The sequence below is a fragment of the Patiria miniata genome, unplaced genomic scaffold, assembly GCF_015706575.1.
Source record: "Patiria miniata isolate m_02_andy unplaced genomic scaffold, ASM1570657v1 HiC_scaffold_25, whole genome shotgun sequence".
NCBI classification, from domain to species: domain Eukaryota; kingdom Metazoa; phylum Echinodermata; class Asteroidea; order Valvatida; family Asterinidae; genus Patiria; species Patiria miniata.
In genome coordinates this window covers 335,656-350,889 of record NW_024037064.1, presented here as the reverse complement: position 1 = coordinate 350,889, position 15,234 = coordinate 335,656, and positions in this window count along the sequence as shown.

Here is a 15,234-nt window from a genome sequence, read left to right as displayed (position 1 = left end):
AAACTTGCCTTTGGGCAATAACTGATGATTGTTTTTGTCCTAAGAACAAACAGATCTCTTTTATGTACCAAACTTATCAGATTTGTATTTTCTGCAACGCGTAGTAACGTCAAAACCCAACTTTCTTCATTAAAAAAACGTTTTATGGACGGATCAATGACTTTCAGGGTGTTTCAATTTTTTTCAGGGTTTTACATCTCGAATAAAGTCTTTACGAAATTATATGATGACGTGACGTTGAAGAAGTCAATTTAAAACATGGACATGTTTTGGACTCCGTGAAAAAGTATAATTTGTAATTCAAAAGCGCGTGGAACTGCTGGCAAATTGTTCTTACTGAAACACACCCTTGACCAATGGGGGTGGTCCAAAGAGCAGTGCACAACGTGTGTTTGTCCTTTTCTCTCACCTCCCCCTCTTTTTCCCCATTCTATTCCTTTTTTTTTTTGGGACTCAAATTTGACGGGGGGCACGTGCTCCCGCGGCCCTCCCCTGGATCCGCGCCTGCTACATCAGGAGTCCCCCAGGGCACCGTACTAGGCCCTTTGATGTTTCTACTCTACATCAATGACATTGGTGACAACATTAGCAAAGACACCAAAATCAAGTTATTTGCTGATGACTGCCTACTATTCCGACGCATTGCTAACTTCAATGACCAACAACAACTCCAAAAAGATCTGGATAGCCTTGTGAGCTGGTCTCATCAATGGCAGATGTCATTTAAGCCACAGAAATGTCACACCCTACATATGACAAGAAGCAGAAATCATCATGATAATATCTACAGATTGATGAATGCCAACCTTTCTGTTGTACCCAACCATCCATACTTTGGAGTTGAAATTCAAAAAGATTTGTCATGGTCTCTTCACATAAATCAAATAGCAAGCAGAGCTAATACAACACTTGGTTTTGTGAGCCCATGCCTCCAACACTGCAGAACAGTCAGCAGGGTCACTATGCTTTACCACTCCATCCATGAAGAAATTGCCCTTAACATCCCTTATTACATCACCCCAGTAGAACGACCACAAAGAAATAGACATAATCAGTGCTACGCTTCCTTGCAATGTCGAACACAAATTGTTGATAAAGCTACGCGAAAAGATGCTATCCTTGACAAAATTGTCACAAACCTTCACAAACTATACTCACCTGTGCAACGGTCATCTCCACTTGGCCGTAGTGACCACAGAGGTGTGATATGGGAGCCGAAAAACTACAAAGTGCAACATCGAAACCAGACTCAATGCAAAACAATCCAACCGATGCGTCAGTCAGACATCAGACGCTTCGGAGATTGGATAGTGACTCATGATTGGTCTGCCGTGACCAAAGCAGTTGGTGTTGAAGCCAAATGTGAGAACTTTTACAAGGATCTCCTTCCTGCTGTACAGTCCTTCTTTCCCACCAGAGAGATCAACATGCATTGTAAGGATAAACCATGGATGTCCCCCATGGTAAAGGAACTGATCCATTCCAGACAAATTGCATTTCATCAGAGTATCACTGAATGGACTCGTCTAAGAAATCTTGTCCAGAGAGAGATCAACAAATCAAAGGAGGATTACTATAGAAACCGTATTCAAAGACTGAAAACGCAAAATCCAAGTGCATGGTTCAACTTTGTGAAGATCGCAACCACAAATTCGTCACCAAAAACTGAAATCAATGTTCCTGGTGTGAAAGCGACGGATAAACGCAACATTGCCAACGTAATTAACAAGCAGTTCATTTATATTTTGTCAGATGTACATCCTCTTGACGACAAGGAGTTACCAGCATATCAACCTATAGACCCTAAAACTATTACGCAGGTCCAGCCTTGGATCGTGTATGCCGAACTCAAGAAAATCAAAGTTGGAAAGAGTTGTGGTCCAGACGGAATCTCCGCAAAGCTGATTCGTGAGTTTGCACTGGAACTAGCGTCCCCATATCATCAATACCTCACTAACAGAAGGGAAGGTACCATCTCAATGGAAGAAGTCGATCGTTGTGCCAGTCCCTAAACAATCCCCGCCCTCACTCGACAAACTTCGTCCAATATCTTTGACGGATCATTTCGCAAAGCTAGCAGAACTTTTTGTCTATCGCGAACTTCTTGCAGATATCCGTGAAGGCATTGATGATCAACAGTTCGGAAACAGACAAGGTATCTCTCCACATCTCACTACCTTGTTGACTTACTACACTTCCTGCATAGCAACGCTGACGTGCTTCAGACTGTCTCCACTGTGGTGGTCACAGATTTTAGCAAAGCATTTGATCTTGTGAACCACAACATTGCCATAACCAAACTCCTCACAATGGGTGCATGTCCAGCACTCATTCCATGGATCGAGAGTTTCCTTCATGGGAGAGAGCAGATTACCCGATACAATGGTGAATTCTCGGCGCCACTCACACCATGTGGAGGCATCCCTCAAGGGACGCGCCTTGGACCACTCATCTTCCTCGCAATGATAAACGACGCGCTCACATCGCCAGCTTCAGTCGCCAGATGGAAGTATGTGGATGACCTGACTTTTGCAGAAAGCCGGAAGGTGAACGACGAGAGTGTGATACCTGCAGCTCTGACCGAATTTCAGGAGTGGTGTTCGGACACTGGTTTGCGTGTCAACTCATCCAAGTGCAAAGTGATACGAGTGTCATTCTCACGAGTTGCTCCTCCACCCCTCCAATTAGAGCTGAATGATACTATCCTGGAGGAAGTGAACTGTTTAAAGCTACTTGGCGTTATGATCCAGAGCGATCTCCGATGGGATAGCCATATTCAGGATATAACCAAGAGAGCCTCAAGCAAATTCTATGTAATTCGCGCACTGAAATGCTTCCGCTTGCCAGTGGAAGACCTATTGACCATATACACGTGTTACATCCGTCCCTTGCTGGAGTACTGCGTACCAGTCTGGCACTCCTCAATAACCACACAACAAAGCAACGACGTAGAGATGATCCAGAAGAGAGCTCTTCGCATTATCCTCTCCGATCACTATGAGACGTATGATAACGCTCTCTGGGTGACTGGCCTGATATCCTTGAGTGAGCGAAGGGAACAACTTTGTATCAAGTTCGCGAAATCCTTGTATAAGAATTTCAAACATTGGTTCCCCGAATCACAGAGCTCAATGCGTCAGTTTCGGCACAGTGAGCGACTGAGAGACTTTAAGTGCAGAACGGAGAGGCTGCGGAGTAGTACCCTGCCTTACCTAGTCAGACTCATTAATAAACACCTAATGTAATGTAATAAAATGGTTATGTCTGGATGTAAAACAAAATGCATTCTATTTATCACTATGTGATTGAAAGGCGTGTAGATGTACAAAAAACGGTTCTTTTTTTTTATCTAGTCTGGGTAGCATTTTAACATTTTTTAATCCACATGTTTGCATAAGAGTCTTTTCAGAATATTTCTATGTTTTAACATTATGCATAAAAAAAAATGGTCTTTTTAGAATACTTTAATGTCGAACATATGTATAAATGTGTTTTTTTTTCAATGATTTCTGTTAATTGTAAATTGTAAACCATCCCAATTCAGTCTTCAGACTGCGAGAATGGTACGAACAATAAAAATACCTTCAATTCAATACAAGCATACCACAAAAGTTTGTTCCCAAAGACGATTGAAGACTGAACGAGCTCCCAAATGATCTTATTTATCAAACATCATCGTCCCAATGTAAGATATCCCTAGGAAAACATCTTTCATCACAACCTTAATTTCACGCTTGCACGGCACTAACGAGAAGTCAAACTGCATGATGATGCCTAGCGGCGATATCCAGTCAACTTTCTGAAATTCTGTCATCACATTCTTAAATTTGTTAAAAAGTGTAATGTCACGATTCAACCATCCTTTTTTACCAGACTACCTCTCCAACTGAATTGACATTGCATGACTGGACATGGCGTCGCGTTATCGTCACCTGGGGGTACAAAGACTCAGGGTCAATAGAACAGAGGATCAAGCAGAGGATATGAACCAAAAACTTTTCAATTCATTCAAGGATAACTAAGGCTACACCATGGAACAAAAGAGGAATCAAACCAAGGTCAAAGCCCATGCAGAACATAAACTTGCTACTTACTTTATCATCAATGGTGTCAATCTTAGTCAGCACTACTCCGTCAATCAGTGGAGGTTGATCCATGTCTCAATGGTGTGCTCGATTGATTGCCTGGTCCACTGCTTCGTTACCACCCAAATAACTCCCCAACCAAGAGAACTAACTCAGACTGGTTGATTTCGATCAGCTGTTTTGAGCAAAAATAACAAAACAGGAATAACAGTAATCATAAGGAAATGAAACATTTTCTATCTTTGTGCAGTTCTCTCTTGAAGGCAATAAATTGAATTCTGTTTTTTACATCGTGTTTCTACAGTGGAAGCTACGGCAACAGTTGAAAATAAGTTACGAGTTGCAATACGACAGCTGTTTCTTGCAGCGTGTTCTTGAAAGCGTGTTTGGCAATTAAAACGTGTAATTTGTGATTTTTTTAAATTTCATTTCAACCAGCAAACTAGTGCTCAAAATCTAAACAAGGATGCTTAATAACTAACCTGATGAAGTTTTGGCTCAATGAATGCTCTATATTTCGAGAAAACTGAACAAACATAACCACAATATTCTGAATCTCAAATGCCAAAGTTGCCGAGTCATATTTTGAATTGCGCCCTCTCATGACACATTCCCCAAATCAGCATTTGGGACATGATTCTCATTCAGCCGGTTTCACATATTTGTGGATGCTCCAATTGAAAACCAAGAACAAACTGAACTGTTATACACTGCCCAGTTAAGTTAGGCATATATGTCTATGTAGAACAAAGGTTCACAAAATTAATTCCCTTCCAGTACAATCAATGATTATGTTAAAAAATGTATCTTTAATAGTGTGATAAATTTCAGTAAACATTCTATGTGCGCAAAACAGTTATTTCTGATTTGATGACATCATCATTCAAAAGCGGTTAGTGAATACTGATAAAGTTCGGAGAGGATACATTTTCATTGTGAAGTGAAAATAACGTATGAAAATATGGGAAATATAATTGTTTGTATTAATAACACCTAACTTCCGGTTTGATGACGTCACAGCATTAGAGTTATCCAAACGTGAACATTGTAATGGATATCATTACTTGGACTACGAAGATATGACAGGGATCAAATGATAGAATTAAATTAAAAATATGATCCTTTTCAAATTCTAAAATTAAAGAAAGCAAACTCTATTTCATGTGCCGCTAGGGGGCGCCCTTTCGGATGTTGACGTCACTTTCATAATATGTGTGTAGTAAAATGCTTCCGCTTTTGAGTTATATTTGGTTTTTATTGCACTTCCGGTAACACCTGAAATGAAGGTCATGCGGTTTTGTGTCCGGGAACAGGAACCGTTTTTCACGGCATAGACTACAACCTCACTAAAAAAAAAACATGATACTCTATTTAGTTCAAAAGATACAGCGCAATCTATTTTGTCAAAATTGTCCCTGAAATTGCTTGTAATTTGATACTTGATGACGTCATGATGACGTAACAAAATTTAGGACATCTTCGTAACATGGTACAAGTTCAAACTAGGTTTCTGGATCATACTGTGACGAAAATGCCCCCAAATCCCACCTTTTACTTAAGTTTTATTACTCTAAGTCTTACATATATCCTCCTAGAGATCTGGCATTTTTGTCTAGAAAATTCCTGTTGTCTTTTCAGGTATTATTTCTAGGTAGTTTTGAGTATTTTCCTGCCGAAATTCTGTGTGTACACTCACGTGTTTGTTTACACATATGTCAGCTGTGCTATAAATAGCGTGATGGTAAAATCCAACATGGCTGCCATTTGAGCAGCGCTTAAAACGTTTCTGATTGGCTGAAAGTTCTAAAATTATTTCTAGCAAACTGAGACTTCTAAAAAGTAATTTATATTATTAGAACGTTTTACTAAATAATTATGTAGCTTCTTTAGATGTGAAGTTGTCTAATTTGAATCAACTTTGAAAGTTGGGCAAGTTTTGATGACTTTTCTGTCAGATTTTGTCTGGTAAGTCACAGCCTCGACTCCATTGGCGCGTGCGCGTTCCTTCACTAACCCCTGGCCGTGATGTACACATAAATGATGCTGACTGGCTTTTCAGAGCGTACTGCGCGTGCATTTCGAAGATTGATACATTTAATACAAATCTTTGCTAAATAACCCAATGTCCAAACCTTATGTTTGATAGGATGGATTCTTTAAAATCACAATTTTTTACATTTTAAAGATGGCGTCGGCATGTCAAACGGATAAACTTCTGCCTAATTACCGTATAATGTGCCACATTTTGATACATTTAAATTACACAATTCCAGGGGTTAAGATCGCGCAAGTCATGATGGGAAGCAACATGGCGCAGCAAGATCTCGTACCCATGGGAACGAGGTTGGGTAAGTCAGTGACTGTCTCATGATTATTCATATCTGTGACATCACTGAATTTTCTTCAATGAACTTAAAGGGAATATACATCATTTGCTTTTGCTGTAATTTTCAGAAATGAATGGAATTGGGGGGTTTGGAAATATATAGCAAATAAAGTTACACTGACCTTTTGAGGTTTTGGGTTCAAAAATGCTATAAAAACCAAGAAAAACAATCGTTTTCCTGTAGTCTGGTTCCCTGACTCCATATAAGAAGAAACAGAGCAGTTTACATACATTGGGGTTTGAAATTGATACAAGAATACCACTTTTCTTGAAAATGACAGTATACCAGGTGCCATGATTTTACAGGATGCTTTACACTGTCATTCACTAACAGTCCAGCAAGGTATTTCAAAATGATTTGGTAGTTTTATTTTTTGATGTTTGCAAATGTTGTATTTTCCCTTTAAGGTTTGTTTACATTCATTCACTACTTGTAAAAGTGAGCATTTTGGGGATTCTGTATAATTTATTCACATTTTTACAACAGATTTACTGTAAGGAATGTCTTCAAGATTAATTTAAGCCTTTTTGTGTGATATTTTGCTGTATAATTTTAGAGAAATTTAGGGGAAACTATCGCTATGTGAATTCAGTATACTGTGATTTTTACAAAATGGGCGTGGCCTATTTACTAGTGCGTACTTTTGATTTTCGCGCTGGGCCAATATTGTATAAATAGGGCAGGTTTTGTTCATTCTGGGTACGGTTCTTTGATGGGTGTTGGTCTACTGCTAGCTGCGAACTCTACTGCTGATCTCTAACTGTATTTACACATAGTGCTTTGGCCAGTTTGGGGAGCTGAGATACTTAGAGAATGTGTCATCTTTACAACTTGAGTTGGGGGAGCCAACTTGATGAAATTAGGGAGCTGAGCTGAGCTGGGGAGCAAAGTTTTGGGGAGCAAAGTTTTGGGGAGAAAAACTTTGGGGAGCCAGAGTCGGAGAGCGGATATCTAGACAGTTAGTAACTGTGATTTACATCAGTTGTAGCTGATATCTTTAATTATTAAGACTCTGACAGGAGTCAGGGGATCTTGAGATATATTTGGAGTCGGGCTGCTGAGTCGGATTTCAACAAGGAATATCAAGAGAGGCCGAGGGCCTAAGTGTATTTTGTTGAGAAGATTTTATTGCTGAACCACTCAATTAGAACACATTTTTTTTGGGGGGGGATCACAGAAATATAAAAAAATGTATCACTTGACACATGTTCATTCCCAAATTGCAAACCAAGTGCAATTAGAGTGCATGGAAAGGGGGGGTATACAGAGATTTCCAAAAATGTGTCACATGACACATCTTTGGAAATGATCTTTTCTTTTCTTCAAATTGACAACCATTCGTGGATAACAAAATAAATACAAAAATTAGAACATATGGGGGATTTACAGAAATTTCTATTGACATTGGGGAAGGGGGCCAGATTCACAGAATTTTCCTTAATAACTCCTATGAACATCTATGAAAAATAACAGCATGCAAGGTTTGGACCCATTCGTGGATTCCCAAATTGCAAACCAAGTACAAATTAGAAGCATGGGGGAGGAGCCAATTCACAGAAATTTTCAAAAATGTGTCACTTGACAAATCTTTGGAAATGATCTTCTTTTGTTTTCTTCAAATTGAGAGCATGGCAGAAAGTTGTCAACCATTCGAGGATTCCCCAATTGCAAACTAAGTACAAATTGGAACGCATTCGGGAGGTGGTAGATTCACAGAAATTTCCAAAAATGTGTCACTTGACACATCTTTGGAAAGGATCTTATTTTGTTTTCTGCAAATTGACAGCATGCCAGAAGGTTGTCAACCATTCGTGAATTAAGTACAAATTAGAACACATAGGGGAGTAGGAGGATTCACAGAAATTTCCAAAAATGTGTCATTTGACACACGTTTGGAAACTGATGGCATGCGAGAAGGTTGTCACTCATTTGTAAATCCCCCGAATGCAAACAGAGTACAAATTAGAGCACATGGGGGGATTTACAGAAATTTCCAAAAATGTGTCACTTGACACATCTTTCTTTGGGGGGGGGGGGGAATTAGAACACATGGGGGGGGGGCAGATCAACAGAAATTTCCACAAATGTGCCTCTTGACACATGTTTGGAAATTGACATCATGCAAGGTTGTCACTCATTTGTGGATCCCCCAATTGCAAACCAATTACAAATTAGAATGCATGGGGGAGGGGCGGATTTACAGAAATTTCCAAAAATGTGTCACTTGACAAATGTTTGGAAATTGGCAGCATGCGAGAAGGTTGTCGCCCATTTGAGCATTCCCCAATAGGTCTTGTAAAATGACGTCATTTCCTACAGACCAGCCGCGTGCATCAACATACTGAGCATCCAATTGCATAACGCGGGATACGGCCACGTCGAAATTCGAAAAACATTTCAAGCAATAAGCGCACATGTTTGGAACATTTTCAACACTGCGCAATGCATGATCTATTGCGTGAAATACGCAGTTGCAGCTCTCCTACAGATTTGGACGTCATTGAGCAAGCCCTATTGCAAACCAAGTACAAATAGCAATGCATGGGGGGGGGGACCAATTCACAGACATTTCCAAAAATGTGTCTCTTGACACATGTTTGGAAATAATAATAATAATAATAATAATAATAATGAACATTTATAAGGCGCCGATATCCGCCAAGCAAGACGCTCATGGCCCACAATACACGGAAGATTTAAATACAGACAATGATGATGACTGGCAAATTTCAAGGGGTAGATTGTTCCAGAGTTCGGGAGCGGCGCTTGAGAAAGACCGGTCTCCCCAAGAGTGATTGGTGCGGGGAACAGTAAGCTGTAGCGCTCCGGCCGAACGAAGTCTACTTGAAGGCTGATATTTCGAGATAATGTCCATTATGTAGTCCGGTGAAGTTCCTTGTAGTGACTTGAAAGCGAGAAGGAGGATCTTGAAGGCAATGTGATCAGCGATGGGGAGCCAGTGAAGGGACTTTAAGACGGGGGTGATGTGAGTGGTGCGTCTGGATAAGGTAATGAGGCGAGCAGTGGCATTTTGGAGGCGTTGAAGTTTGTTGATTCGGCGAATTTAAAAATGCATGGATGAGTTGCTCAGTGGCCGTACGATTTAGATACTTCCGAATGAAGCCAAGATTACGGAGATGAAATCTGACTGATTTTGACACTGCTGATATCTGATCAAGGTGGGACATGTGGGGGTCAAAAGTGACACCTAGGTTGCGACACTTGGTGGAAGGGTGGATGTGGCAATCTCCAGTCCTAATGCTGGTGATATTGAACTTGGCGAGTTGTTGTTTTGAGCCACACAGGATAAATTCAGACTTGTTGTCATTCAATTTGAGACTGTTTGTCATCATCCATGTCTTGATCTCATCAATGCAAGCCTCAAGATTCTCCAGGGCAGACACAGCATTGGGTTGAGATGGCTTGAAGGATTGATACAGCTGTATGTCATCAGCATAGCAGTGGTATTGAAGGTTGTGTTTCTGGATGATCCATATGGAACTGTTTGTCTCATTCCTTCTTTGGGATAGCTGATAGAGGGGGCTATTTACTTGAACAGTGCTCACCCTGGATACGCACTTTTAACCAATCAGGATTGACATTCAGTGCGCGCATCACGCGCGCGCGTTCATGGCAACGTAAGAACGTGTCGATGGATTTGGCATGTAAACAGACGGAAACGTGCTTCAAAACCACCCATTTTTTACACAAATTTGAGACATCCATATATTCCAAGACAATTTACTTGTAAAATAAGACCCACACAGCCTTCTTGGAAAGCCGGCGAGCTAATTTACATCGAGGAAAGTGCATCAATTTCCGATGAATGTGAGTGTTTCCCGACCTTTTATTAGTTTCAGCGACGTTACTCCATGCATCCGCTGTGCGTGTGTCGTCAGATGGTCACTTCCATTCTACTCTCGGGTGAATAGCATTAGCTCTGCTCCAGCACGCATACTTAGGCCTAGCCTAAGCCTAACAGAACAGGCACTAGGACTATGAAAAACTTTGTCAAAGCTTTTACATTGTGAAGCATGCAAAATAATTTCAATGAAACCTAATGTGAAAATGAGTTGGCCGTTTAATTTCTTAAAATAAATTCTTCAAAGAAATGAAACAGTCCATATGACCAAATATGGTAATGGGATGTCCCCGAAATGCGACCAACGACACGGTACGGTGAACCTCTTTTGAAAGGAAAATGTACTTACATAAAATTTGCATATTGACCTTTTATTCAAATATTAATCGAATATTCATGAGCCAATCTTACATATGCTGCGTGAACAAATTGTATAATGAGGTTCAATGGGTCACGACACGGCGTGGAAGATAGTGTTGTGATTTGCTTGAACAAAGACCCATAAACACTGCGCGTGTTTTGGTTGAAACATGCAAGTCAAACTTCAAGCATACATGTACTAACACAAAATGTTCACAGTTTGTTACGATTTTCTCACAAAATGATCTTGAATAACTGTAGTTTCAGATACCGAGTGAACAAATTGTGCAGAGTACTTGAAATGAGCAGCATACGGTGATTTAAAAATGACAAATCATTTTCTTTTCTAGGCATCGAATTCTTCACGCCTATCTCTGTTCCATCGTTGGCGGCGCCCTAAGTGAGACAATCAGCTCCATATGTGGCCGAGTGGTAAAATGTAGATGGTGAATAACATGGGACCGCCAACAGATCCTTGAGGAACACCACAGTCAAGGGAGGCAGGGGCAGATAATACTCCATTGAAGTTAACAGACTGTTGCCGGTCTGCAAGGTATGAGTCAAACCACTGCAAGGCTGCATCGTGCACTCCCAAAGAGTGCAAGCGACTGATCAGGATGCTGTGATCTATGGTGTCAAATGCTGATGACAGATCGAGAAGCACAAGCGCCGTTACTTTGCCAACATCCATCTGTCGTAGGATGTGGTCGCGAACAGATGAACAAGTAATGTTTCTACATTATGGTTCTGACGATTTGCAGATTGGCGACTATCCAATAGATCATTATTCCGTAAATGCATCGACAGCCTGGAGATAGCAACACGCTCAAGTAACTTTGAGATGTACGGCAAGTTGGACACTGGGCGGTAGTTTTGGAGTTCTTTAACAATGCTGGACACACGTGGGCAACTTTGAAAACAGAAGGAACAACACTGCATTGCAGGCTGCGGTTGATAAGCGTGGTGATGGCAGGAACGATGGATTCAGAACATTTCTTAAGGAGCCAGGTTGGTATAGGGTTCAAGTCACATGATTTGGCTGGGGATTTGAAGATGACAGTGCAAACCTCATCTTGAGAGGCGGAACAGAGACTGGTCATGCAGTGTCTCATCTTGAGAGGCAGAACGGAGACTGGTCAGTGTAGTTTGTGTCGGCGGGGTGGGGGTAGAAGTATCTGTATCTGGCACAAGGGGAGGTAGTGCATCACGAATCGAAGAAATCTTGGACGTGAAAAAAACGGCTGAACTGGTCAGCCAGTGACTTGTCGGAATCGTACTTGTGCTAAAGAAGATTCCTTATTCCTATGGAGAAGCTTGTTGGCGAAAAATTTTGGATTTTAGATGCTCTGTGGTGCAATCTAAGGCTTTCTGGGCCATCATTTGAGCCAAAATATTTTGCCAATTTTGTTATTTCTTTTATCACTTTTGTTGCATTTTGTTTCAGTTCATCACCATCATCATTGATTTTTCACTTATTTGTAATTATGAATACTCCATGGTGATTAATAATAACCATTGTAAAAGCATGAAGAAATATATAAAACAAGATTATTCTACACAAATATTTGTTTTGCTTCATCCACAACTGAATGGAACATACCATCTTTGGAAGCACCAGACTAATCAGTCTCAATGATGATGTGCTTCGGGTGTTTCACATGGGATACGAGCAATTTCTTTCCACTCGACGCGTAGTTACATTATAATAGACATCGGGTCTTTCGGCGCCACGATTGCATTTTCAACATGGTACAACTTTGAAGGTGGATTCGTCATTTAGTTATGTAAAAAAAATTACAGTAAATAACTGTTGATGATTACGTTGAGAAATAGACATCGGGTATAGGTGTATACCTCCCAGCCCGGCACGGATGCCGGCCGGCGTCGCCACCGGCGAACTACGATCAAATGTATCTCGCTTGCAATTCAAAAAGCAACACACTTGCATTCCGTCTAGCTTGCAAGAGCATGTCTCGAGTGCTAAAACTTGCCTTTGGGCAATAACTGATGATTGTTTTTGTCCTAAGAACAAACAGATCTCTTTTATGTACCAAACTTATCAGATTTGTATTTTCTGCAACGCGTAGTAATGTCAAAACACAACTTTCTTCATTAAAAAAAACGTTTTAAGGACGGATCAATGACCTTCAGGGGTGTTTTTTTCAGGGTTTTACATCTCGAATAAAGTCTTTACGAAATTATATGATGACGTGACGTTGAAGAAGTCAATTTAAAACAAGGAAATGTTTTGGACTCCGTGAAAAAGTATAATTTGTAATTCAAAAGCACGTGGAACTGCTGGCAAATTGTTCTTACTGAAACACACCCTTGACCAATGGGGGTGGTCCAAAGAGCACTGCGCAACGTGTGTTTGTCGCGCACAGCACATAAACTGCATGTTCGTAGAGAATAAATCGTGTACATTCGTATGAATCGCATTCAATAACGGTATATGCAGGGTACGTACGATGGGATCGCGGTCGAGTCGAATACTCAATGTTTGCAGGCTCATGTTTAATATCGGTGCCGGTATTTTTGTAAGGAGGTTCCCTCCTCCTTCCCTCTTTTTCTCTCACCTCCCCCTCTTTTTCCCCCTTCGATTCCCTTCTTTTTTTTTGGACTCAAATTTGACGGGGGGCACGTGCTCCCGCGGCCCTCCCCTGGATCCGCGCCTGCTACATCAGGAGTCCCCCAGGGCACCGTACTAGGCCCTTTGATGTTTCTACTCTACATCAATGACATTGGTGACAACATTAGCAAAGACACCAAAATCAAGTTATTTGCTGATGACTGCCTACTATTCCGACGCATTGCTAACTTCAATGACCAACAACAACTCCAAAAAGATCTGGATAGCCTTGTGAGCTGGTCTCATCAATGGCAGATGTCATTTAAGCCACAGAAATGTCACACACTACATATGACAAGAAGCAGAAATCATCATGATAATATCTACAGATTGATGAATGCCAACCTTTCTGTTGTACCCAACCATCCATACCTTGGAGTTGAAATTCAAAAAGATTTGTCATGGTCTCTTCACATCAATCAAATAGCAAGCAGAGCTAATACAACACTTGGTTTTGTGAGCCCATGCCTCCAACACTGCAGAACAGTCAGCAGGGTCACTATGCTTTACCACTCCATCCATGAAGAAATTGCCCTTAACATCCCTTATTACATCACCCCAGAAGAACGACCACAAAGAAATAGACATAATCAGCCCTACGCTTCCTTGCAATGCCGCACACAAGCGTACCACAACAGTTTGTTCACAAAGACGATTGAAAACTGAAACGAGCTCCCAAATGATCTTATTTATCAAACATCATCGTCCCAATGTAAGATATCCCTAGGAAAAACATCTTGCATCACAACCTTAATTTCACGCTTGCACGGCACCAACGAGAAGTCAAACTGCATGATGATGCCTATAGCGGCGATATCCAGTCAACTTTCTGAAATTCTGTCATCACATTCTTAAATTTGTTAAAAAGTGTAATGTCACGATTCAACCATCCTTTTTTACCAGACTACCTCTCAAACTGAATTGACATTGCATGACTGGACATGGCGTCGCGTTATCGTCACCTGGGGCTACAAAGACTCAGGGTCAATAGAACAGAGGATCAAGCAGAGGATATGAACCAAAAACTTTTCAATTCATTCAAGGATAACTAAGGCTACACCATGGAACAAAAGAGGAATCAAACCAAGGTCAAGCCCATGCAGAACATAAACTTGCTACTTACTTTATCATCAACGGTGTCAATCTTAGTCAGCACAACTCCGTCAATCAGTGGAGGTTGATCCATGTCTCAATGGTGTGCTCGATTGATTGCCTGGTCCACTGCTTCGTTACCACCCAAATAACTCCCCAACCAAGAGAACTAACTCAGACTGGTTGATTTCAATCAGCTGTTTGAGCAAAAATAACAAAACAGGAATAACAGTTAATCATAAGGAAATGAAACATTTTCTATCTTTGTGCAGTTCTCTCTTGAAGGCAATAAATTGAATTCTGTTTTTTACATCGTGTTTCTACAGTGGAAGCTACGGCAACAGTTGAAAATCAGTTACAACGAGTTGCAATACGACAGCTGTTTCTTGCAGCGTGTTCTTGAAAGCGTGTTTGGCAATTAAAACGTGTATTTTGTGATTTTTTTAAATTTCATTTCAACCAGCAAACTAGTGCTCAAAATCTAAACAAGGATGCTTAATAACTAACCTGATGAAGTTTTGGCTCTATGAATGCTCTATATTTCGAGAAAACTGAACAAACATTACCAAAATATTCTGAATCTCAAATGCCAAAGTTGCCGAGTCATATTTTGAATTGCGCCCTCCCATGACACATTCCCCAAATCAGCATTGGGACATGATTCTCATTCAGCCGGTTTCACCCATTTGTGGATGCTCCAATTGAAAACCAAGAACAAACTGAACTGTTATACACTGCCCAGTTAAGTTAGGAATATATGTCTATGTAGAACAAAGGTTCACGAAATTAATTCCCTTCCAGTACAATCAATGATTATGT